The 9,794-nt window shown below is 42.5% G+C and overlaps 1 long non-coding RNA gene across 1 annotated transcript; it reads right to left on the bottom strand.

Annotated features, from left to right (window-relative positions):
- Positions 1–528: 528 nt before the first annotated feature.
- On the bottom strand, positions 529–7,782 carry LOC309623443. Its single transcript, XR_014241390.1, has 2 exons — positions 7,714–7,782; positions 529–3,699 (listed from the first exon to the last, which is right to left on the bottom strand). It is a non-coding gene; the product is annotated as an uncharacterized lncRNA (long non-coding RNA).
- Between the last annotated feature and the right edge of the window lie 2,012 nt (positions 7,783–9,794).

The raw sequence follows: 9,794 nt of genomic DNA on the forward strand, positions 1-9,794 counted from the left end.
TCTTATCCTCTGTCCAATAAGAGCTTGTAATAATATAAAGGGTGCTCGGTCTTGGATGCAGGTGTAGATCATAAAACAATAATGGAAAAGAAAAGTGAAACTGGAAAGTAAGTGTTCCTTGATTAAACTTATACTCTGGGCCAGGCAATGTTGAATGTTTTATTTGGATTATCACATTTTTAACTTCCAAGAATTCTTTCTTGTTCTCTGATTAATCCAGTTTCTAAGCACCTTGTTACATCTCTGTGCCTCTGTTTCCTCATCTGTAAAATAGGGACAATAATCTTACCTACTTGGTGAGATTTTGGTGAGGATTAAATGAGATGATGCATGTAAAACACCCGGAAGTACCAGGAATATAATAATCATTCAGTATATATTATCAAGATTATTTTTAGCTATTCTTCTTCTTGGTTTCTTCATAGTGGGCATCGAAGGGGGAAGCTTTCTCCCTCTGTTCAGTTATCCCTTCTCTGTCTACCTTCTCTCATCTAAAAATGTGATGCAATTTTTTTTTTTACCTACTGCTGTTTCTTCTTTGATTTTCCATTTCCTTGTTTTCTTTTCCTCTGGTCATGTTAGGTTAGAAGAGACAATGCCTTCAGGGAACCTGCCACTGTTAACCACCGTCTACCAATTTTCAACTTTTGGTAATTTAAGATTTTCCTTTTTTTATCTTGTTTTATTTAACCCATGACATTACTCAAAGGCTCACACTTAATTGTGTGAGCTTTCTCTTCCTCATTGATAAAGTGTGAATAATCATATATAATCCCCCCCGGAGTATCTGGGACATAGGAAGGGCTGAATGAAGATTTGTGACGCTCCTCCGCAACCCCCATCTCTATCCTCTTGGTGGTACTACGTCTCCTGATTTCCGGCTCTAGGTAGCCACTAAACAAGCTTCATTCTGAACTGGGCAAGCTGGTGGAAGCAGTGCATCTCCTCTCCTCAGTCAAGGAAGATGCCCATGAACAGGTAGGATTCAGCAGGGTTTAAATGATGAGCAGAGACAGCTGGTGAGCTGTGTGTAAGGGCTTTCTGTCACAAGGTGCAGCTTTCAACCACGCTTGAAGATTGGAGAGGCATGAGTGAACCAAAGGGTTCTTTGTTGGTGTGTTATCCAGAAAAGGATAGATCATACCAACAATGAGTTTCCAGGAGGTCTTGTCATTGGCTCATTCATTCATTCATTCTGCAAATACTTATTAAGTGATTTCGGTGTGCTAGGGGCTGGGGATACCCCAATGCACGGACAGATGAAGTCTGTGCTTCCGTGAGTGGTCTGATCCACGGTGTAGGGTGAGATAGCTTTGCTTGCTCTCAGGAATTTTATTCAGTACCACATAAATGTTATGCCAACCACCAGCTCCTCCTAATTCCTGTCTCTATTGCTACCTCCACCTTAGAGGCTGAAAAAGCTAACGCTTTCTCTCCCAGCTTCCACTGAAGTCAGGGCAGTCACATGACACCATTCTGTAGAATGTCACTTAAGTGGTTGTCTGCTGGCGGCTTCTGGGAAGGATACCTATAGCTGGTGCTGTCTCTTCCCCTTCTCCCTTCGCTGAATTTGAACACGATGCTTAAAGCATCAACAGCCTTCATGTTAGAAGAACCGAGAGAGTCACAGGATTGAGCAGTGGATTCAACACCAACAATGCCTGCCTCTGGACTTCCTGTGACCTGAGACTCTTACTCATTTTATTCACCATAATTTAGATTTGTTGTTAGTTATAGCTGGAAACATTCCCAACACACCAAGATGGCAATCAATGTAAACCCCTTTACTTGTCTTTTCCTTCTTAAAATGAAACTTCAAAAATGTTCCCAACTCGAATATTCTTTTAAAAATTGAAATTGCCATTGGCTGATCATTTACCTAATATTTTCGACTGAGCAATAAACTTCTTCCACTTAGGGATCATCACAGAGTAGAAAGCCAGTCTGGCAGCCATGAACAAAAAATCCTTCAAAGTTCCATCAGCTTCAGCTCAGATTCCAAAGTAGGGCTTGACCACCCTGAGAACTGCCACATGGCTGCTCTCTTGAGCAGAGGTGTGGGGATTCTGACTGTAACATAAAGGGTGGAAAAGCAGGAAGATTCCTACATGCATCTCAATAAAGGGAAAGAACACTAATGCCTGCACAGACACAAGCATCATCGACGACTCCCAAGCCCCTGAGATTTGCTAAAAACCATGCCAGACACTGTAGAACTATCGTTCCTAATGGAAACTCCACCCAGAATGTCACAGACATTCAAGTTGAAGCAAAAGCTAGTGTGATGACAGAAATCCTATTACAGAGCAGGGGATCAGCAAAATACATCCTGCAGGCCCACTACGGCCCAGCACATGTCTTGTAAGTTTTAGGAGCTGAGATTGGTTTTTACATTTCTAAATGGTCGAAAGTAATTAAAAAAAGAAGAATATCTTCTGACATGTGAACATTACATAAAATCTGAGTTTCAGTGTTCCTAAATAAAGCTTTATTGGAACACAGCCATGCTCATTCATTTATAAATTATCTAGGCCTGCTTTCATGCCATAATGGCAGAGATGAGTGATTACCATGAAGAGTATGTGGCTTACAAAGCCTTAACTATTTGCTATCTGGCCCTTTACAGAAAGTTTGCCCACCCAGGGCCTGAGCAGTGACTATTCCACAGGAAACATCAATAGTGTATGAAACCAACCTCAGATAAAAGGGCCAAAACAAGGAGGCAAGATTCTCTATAACACAAAAACGTCCCCCCAGTTTCTTAGGGGATCATGTGTTAAAATAACACTAAAAATTATACCAGTAATATATAATTTTGGAACATTTGAAAAATGCTAAGAAGTAAGCAGAAGAAAATAAAAAATAGCCTTTAATCTTATCACCCATGATAACAACTGTTAATATTTTGGGGTTTATTCTTCCAATATTATTCTGTGCACAAATATTTTTTTCTACAAAATTTGGCTGCATACACTGTATTAGTATTATTTCAGTTGTGACCGATAGGAAACCTATCTTAAATAGGCTTGAGCTATTAAAAAAAAAAAATGGGAGTAAGGGGAGTTTTTTGGCTCATGTAACTGCAAGATACAGGAGTATTACTGCTTCGGGTATGGCTGAATAGAGGAGCTCAAACAACGTACTAGGGTTCTTTCTCCATCTCTTGGTTCCACTTCCTCCATATACATGTTAATATCATGCAGGGTTTTTCCTTATAGTGACAAAAGGGCTGAAAAAGTCCCCATTGCACCTTTAACCCACATAGTAACAATCCCTCCAGAAGGGAAGAAAGAGCGTTTCTTCCCCAAAAAGAAACAAATATGCCTTTCCAGTGTCAATCAATATCTTTGACACTATGAGTTTTATTTGCTTCCTGATATGTAATCATTTAGATGCACCACAAGTTTTTAACTTTTTTTTTTTTTTTTTTTTTTGGCGTGCGGGATCTTAGTTGCGGCACGCGGGATCGGTGCTCGGGCTCTTCGTTGCGGTGCGCGGGCTTCTCTAGTTGCAGCGCGAGGGCTTCTCTCTAGTTGTGCTGCACGGGCTCCAGAGTGTGTGAGCTCAGTAGTTGCGGCGCAGGCTCTCTAGTTGTGGCGCAGGGGCCCTAGAACGCGCAGGCTCAGTAGGCGCACGGGCTTAGTTGCCCCACGGCATGTGAGATCTTAATTCCCCGACCAGGGATCGAACCCGTGTCCCCTGCATTGGAAGGCAGATTCTTAACCAATAGACCACCAGGGAAGTTCCAAAATGCACAAGTTTTTTTTGTTTTTTTTTTTTAATTACTATTTTTTTTTTTTTTAAAGAACTCCTGACTTATTTATTTATTTATTTACTTTATTTATTTTTTTGGCTGTGTTGGGTCTTCGTTTCTCTGCGAGGGCTTTCTCTAGTTGTGGCAAGCGGGGGCCACTCTTCATCGCGGTGCGTGGGCCTTTCACTGTCGAGGCCTCTCTTGTTGCGGGGCAAAGGCTCCAGACGCGCAGGCTCAGTAGTTGTGGCTCACGGGCCTAGTTGCTCCGCGGCATGTGGGATCTTCCCAGACCAGGGCTCGAACCCGTGTCCCCTGCATTGGCAGGCAGATTCTCAACCACTGCGCCACCAGGGAAGCCCCCACAAGTTTTTAAAACAACCTGTTGGAGGAAATCTTCATCTCAGAATCATGATTATAGGATTAGATGGGATCTGAGAAATCATATCCAGTACATTCTATTCCTTTTACAGTAAAGGAAATTGAGACCTAGAATGGGTAAGCGATTTCCCATTATCTTTCAAGTAACTGATGATGGAGAGCCAGATCTAAATGGTTCCAAGGTTCACTCTTTTCCAGCGGCTTTCTCTTAAATGTCAACCCTGAAGCAAAACGTCAGGCTGGAAAAGCAGTCAACTAACGGAGTGTGCGTGCCCAGGGAGCCTGAAAAATAAATGATTCAGAGAAAAAGAGCAATATGGTTTTCTTCCCTGCTCCTGGATTTACTTATAAAAGTGAGGGTGGCATGGGGGTAGACAAAGCCACAAAGGCTGCTGTTTGTCTGTTCCTCTTTAACTAAATATAAAAATATGCTTTGTTGGCTAGTCAGAGCTGCAAGCCCAGTAACACATCTAAAAGTTTTAGAGATCGTCCCTCTTCATGTATTTTCACTTAATCGTCAAATTTTACAGAAAAATTGTTTTTTCATTTGTATATTTCATGTGGCGAGGCTCCTGCTGTCTCTGTAATCTCAAAGAGCTTACCAGGCATGAAAGAGGAAGTGTCAACCTTCAGGAGACGAATTCGTTGACAAGGACATCTGAGTACTCAGAGCCCATTTGCAGAGAAAGAGAAGGAATCGATCTGCAGACTCATTGAGCCCAGCCAAGAGGCAAGTGGATGGCAAGCCCCTGAAGAGAGGCATGATTCCTACATTCTGCATTCTGCAAGAGCTCATGCAGTGTCCACCAGACTTTGAGCAGGAGACCCAGGGGAGACTGAGATCTTGTCCCTGGCCTTGGGAACTCATGGTCAAGTGTGGGGAGATGAGTACTGGGTGCAGTGGGAACAGTGGGAACACATGAGAGGTCAGTGGCCCAGGCTGCTCACTCATCACGGGGGTTCCAGCAGGCTTGAGCCGAATCTGGAAGGACCACCGGAGTCAGCCAGGTGAAAGCACACCCAGGGAGTGCAAACACCAAGGTCAAAGGCTGGAGACGGTGAGCAAGCCCCGCTCTATGCAAACTGCAGGCAGGGCAGATGTCAGGAATTTAGGAACAAGTGAAGCCATCTAATTTGCTGGAAAAAAAAAAAGGAAACACTAAGTTCTGGTAAGTTCTGGTCTGGACGTACACAAAATTGTGAAGTTCTTCACACAGCACCCTCACATCCTTCAGTTCCCTTTATGGCTCTCAGCTGATCTCCTTTATCCCTCTCGCCAGCTCTTAGGCTCTCTTTGCACTCTCCTTACCAACCTCTGCTCTTAGTGGGAACCAAGGCTTGTTGACACTAAGGTGTGAATGACTGATAGGATAGTGTTGTAATTGAGTTGACTGATACTATTGTTACAGTAGACAAAATTCCAGACCAAGGAACACAGATTAAACTGTTGCATGAGGCCCCAGCTGGGACAGCTTAAGGCCTCAGTGTCGGGAGTCACAGAAGCTTCTGCCAGTGCCCTCTGGACAGCTTTAGAGTTCTTTAGACCTGCTTCTACTCCTGCCACGTTGGCCCCTCTCTCGAGGACTCTCCTGGTTTCTCTGCCGGTTTAGGCTTCGCACCTTGGCTTCCCCATTCCTGCTTTGACCCTCTGTGTTTCTCAGCTTTGGCTGTGAAACGCCAGCTTGGATCTTGGCCTCACACATTTGCTCTGCCTCATGCTGGGATGGGGGACATGGTGCCTCTCAGCCAGGCCCAGGACTGGGCTGTTGCAGGTGGACCAGGGCTCTCTGAGCGTCAGCTCATTCAGGAAAAAGAACAGACGTGGCTTTCAGGGAATCACTGAGTTCCCGAGAAGTGATTTTTTTTTTTTTTTTTTTTTTTTTAAGGAGATACTTTCCATACGGCCCCAGAAGCTGGGTTCAACTCTCCAGCTACCATTTACTAGCGGAATGACCTAGTTCCTCAGTTTCTTTGTCTGTATATTGGGAATAATAATAGTACATATCTCAAGTGGGGGGCTGAATTAATTAATACATGTGGAGCACTTAATAGAGGCTGGCACTTCATGAGTGCTCAATTAAGCTCTACCATCATCATCATCATCAGTACCTGTTAACCTCTACGCACTGCCCTCTGTTAGAAAAACTGACCCTACCTGATACAATGCAGAACCGAAGTAAAGATAAGGGTCTCTCAAATTTTAATTTTTATAGATATCAACAGTGATGGCATAATGTTTTCAAAGACAATAAGTAGTCAAGGGACTTAAATGACTTTCTCCAAAGAAGATGTACAAACGTCTAATAAGCACCTATAAAGATGCTCAACATCCCTAATCATTAGGAAAATGCAAGTCAAAACCACAGTAAGATATCACTTCACACCCATTAGGATGGATATTATTTTAAAAATTGAAAATGTGCTGGTGAGGATGTGGAGAGAATATAATCTTTATGCAGAATATAATCTTTATGGTGGGAGTATTTTCTGCTGTGGAAAAAAGTATGGCTATTCCTCAAAAAGTTAAACATAGGGGCTTCCCTGGTGGCGCAGTGGTTGAGAATCCGCCTGCCAACGCAGGGGACACGGGTTCGAGCCCTGGTCTGGGAAGATCCCACATGCCGCGGAGCGACTAGGCCCGTGAGCCACAATTACTGAGCCTGCGCATCTGGAGCCTGTGCCCCGCAACAAGAGAGGCCGCGATAGTGAGAGGCCCGTGCACCGCGATGAAGAGTGGCCCCCACTTGCCGCAACTAGAGAAAGCCCTCGCACAGAAACGAAGACCCAACACAGCCATAAATAAATAAATAAATAACCCCCCCCCAAAAAAAATTATAAAAAAAAAAGTTAAACATAGAATTACCACATGATCCAACAATTCCACTTCTGGCTTTATATTCAAAAGAATTGAAAGCAGAGACTCAAACAGTTATTTGTACACTTAGGTTCATGGCAGCATTATTTACAATAGCCAAAAAGTGGAAACAACCTAAGTGTCCATTGATGGATGACTGGATAAGCAATATGTGATATACACATACAATGGAATATTTTTCAGCTTTGAAAAGGAAGGCCATTCTGACATGTGTTACAACAGCAATGCATCTTGAAGACATTATTATACTAAGTAACATGAGCCCGTCACCAAAGGACAAATGCCGTATGATTCCACTTGAGGTTGTTAGAGCAGTCACATTGAGAAAGTAGTCAAAGGCAGAAAGTAGAATGATGATTGCTAGGGGCAGGGGTTAGGGGAGGGGGAGGAATGGGGAGTTACAGTTTAATGGGTACAGAGTTTCAGTTTGGGAAGATGAAAAAAGTTTTGGAGATGGATGGTTGGTGATATTTGCACAACAATGTGAATGCACTTAATGCCACTGAACTATACACTTAAAAATAGTTAAATGGTAAATTTTATGTTACATATATTTTACCACCAAAAAGAAAGACAATGAATTTGGATAAGGACAGTTGGAAGTGAGTACAGTTGGGAAAATTCCACGGATTCTTAGTATTAAGTCCAATCATTGCATTCCCTCACACACTCACTCATTCTCATTCAATGAATACTGAATAAGTACCTTCCATGTGCCAGGCACAATTCTTGGGGCAGGAATTACAGCAACCGACCAGCAACTCCCTTTGCAACCTCCCAGCTAGAGGAGGATATTTAACTAGAAGCCCGTCAACCAAGCAAACTCTCAATAGAAGTGAAGATTGCAATTATTGCCCAAAGGTGTAACGAGTGCCACTGTTCTCAGAACAAACGTCAACTTGTCCTAGCCTGAGGCTGATCCAGATATGAATGAGTGACCCCTGAGTAACATGAAAAGTTTGGCATAGCAATGGAGAATACATTTTGCAATGTCTTCAGTGGTTCTGGATATTCACATTCCATTCTCAGAGTTCAAATGGTCAAGAAAACTTTATGAAAACAAAAATTCTCAGAAAATATTTGCTATGCTTTATTGACCAGTGAGCCTCCCTCCTCTTCCCCCCCCCCCCTTTCTTTCTTCTGATGTGGACCGTATCAGGATCGTCCATGTGACTACCTGGAGTAGCCGTTGTCCCTGGCCACTCAGTCCAAACTCTCCAGCATCACAATCAAGTGATGTGCTTCTAGGCACAATGCTAGGCACTGACTTTGTCTTCAGTTGTTCTAAGGTCAATATTTCCGTGAGTATAATAATATGTGTCAACATTTCAGCTGAGACAATTGCTACAGGCATCTTTGCTGAGTGCAGCCTTTATGAAAGTATGGCCTCACCCATTCAAAAATAATTCAAGTTCTACATAATAGGTCCATGAAATATGATTTTATTATACTGGGCTCAATGATAGTTATTTTTCTAGTGCAGCACCAGCCAGAGAGGTTTTTTTTTAAGCCTATGTATTCAAGATGTGATATAATGTAGAAGGCAAGAATATGTGTTAGTAAAGGCAATAAAGGTTTGTCACAGTCTATATACAAAAAAAAAAAAAAAAATTCAATCACTGAGCTAGACACTAAGGATTCTAGATCAGAATTCTTGCCCTTAAAAAGCTTATAATCCATGTTGATAAAAAAGATCAATAGCCTCGTAACTGTTAAGACAGGTAGTAAAGCACACTTGGGTAGACCAGAAAGCCAATCAGAAATCTCTACGTGTATTCACATCCTCTACTTGACTAATAGTTATGTGGTGTTTATTATGTGCCAAGCATTACTCTAAGGGTTTGGGATATATTTAATTACTTCATCCCCATAACAGTCCCATGAGGAAGATACTCATTTGAGCTCCATTTTACAGATGAGGAAACTGAGGCACAAAAAGTTTAAATAATTGAGCAAGTCCATATGGCTAGTATGCAGCCAGGCCAGGCAGTCTGGTTCCAAGGCCTAGGTCTGTAAGTACCACACAAAGAGGCCTTCCACTCAGCTTTCAGAATAACAGTGAACATTACAGCAAACCACGGAACCCTGATTGTGAATTAATTGAAAGGATTTTAGGCTGAGTCCAAACAGCTGTGTTCATAAATTTTCTCTTGTGGGAGGAGGGGAAAGTTACTGGCTCATTTGTTTTGTGGTTAAAGGACTCAAGAAAATTTTATTATATCACAAGAAATTAGTCCTGGTACTTTCAGCTTCTAGAATAGACAATTTGTACTCATCATAGCTCATAACTTTGTTTAGGTTTAATTATACACAGCAATTTTAAGTCATTTATTTTGTATAACATGGCTCTATACACGCAAATCATGGCTTATGGCTGTGGAAAACTACCTCTCTAGGTTAAAATCTGACTTGGATAGAAGGGATTTTTGTTTTCTAAACATGCAGCAGAGTTTGGGAACGTTTCTTATTATCTTCTGTGAATCATGGGTTGCAGAATGGTGGGGTGGTTGAGAGATCAGACCTAGGTTCAAACTCTGCACTAGCATTTACTGAGCCTCAGTTTCCTCATTTGTAAACTGGAGATAACAATAGTACCTACCTTGGGACTTCCCTGGTGGTCCAGTGGTTGAGAATCCGCCCTTAATGCAGGGGACGTGGATTCGATCCCTGGTCTGGGAACTAAGATCCCACGTGCCCCGGGCAACTAAACCTGGCCGCAACTAGAGAGAAGCCTGCAACGAAGAGCCCGCGTGCTGCAGTGGAGACCCAGCGCAACAACAAAACAAC

The sequence above is a fragment of the Balaenoptera borealis genome (assembly GCF_965194805.1).
Source record: "Balaenoptera borealis genome assembly, chromosome: 2".
NCBI classification, from domain to species: Eukaryota; Metazoa; Chordata; class Mammalia; order Artiodactyla; family Balaenopteridae; genus Balaenoptera; species Balaenoptera borealis.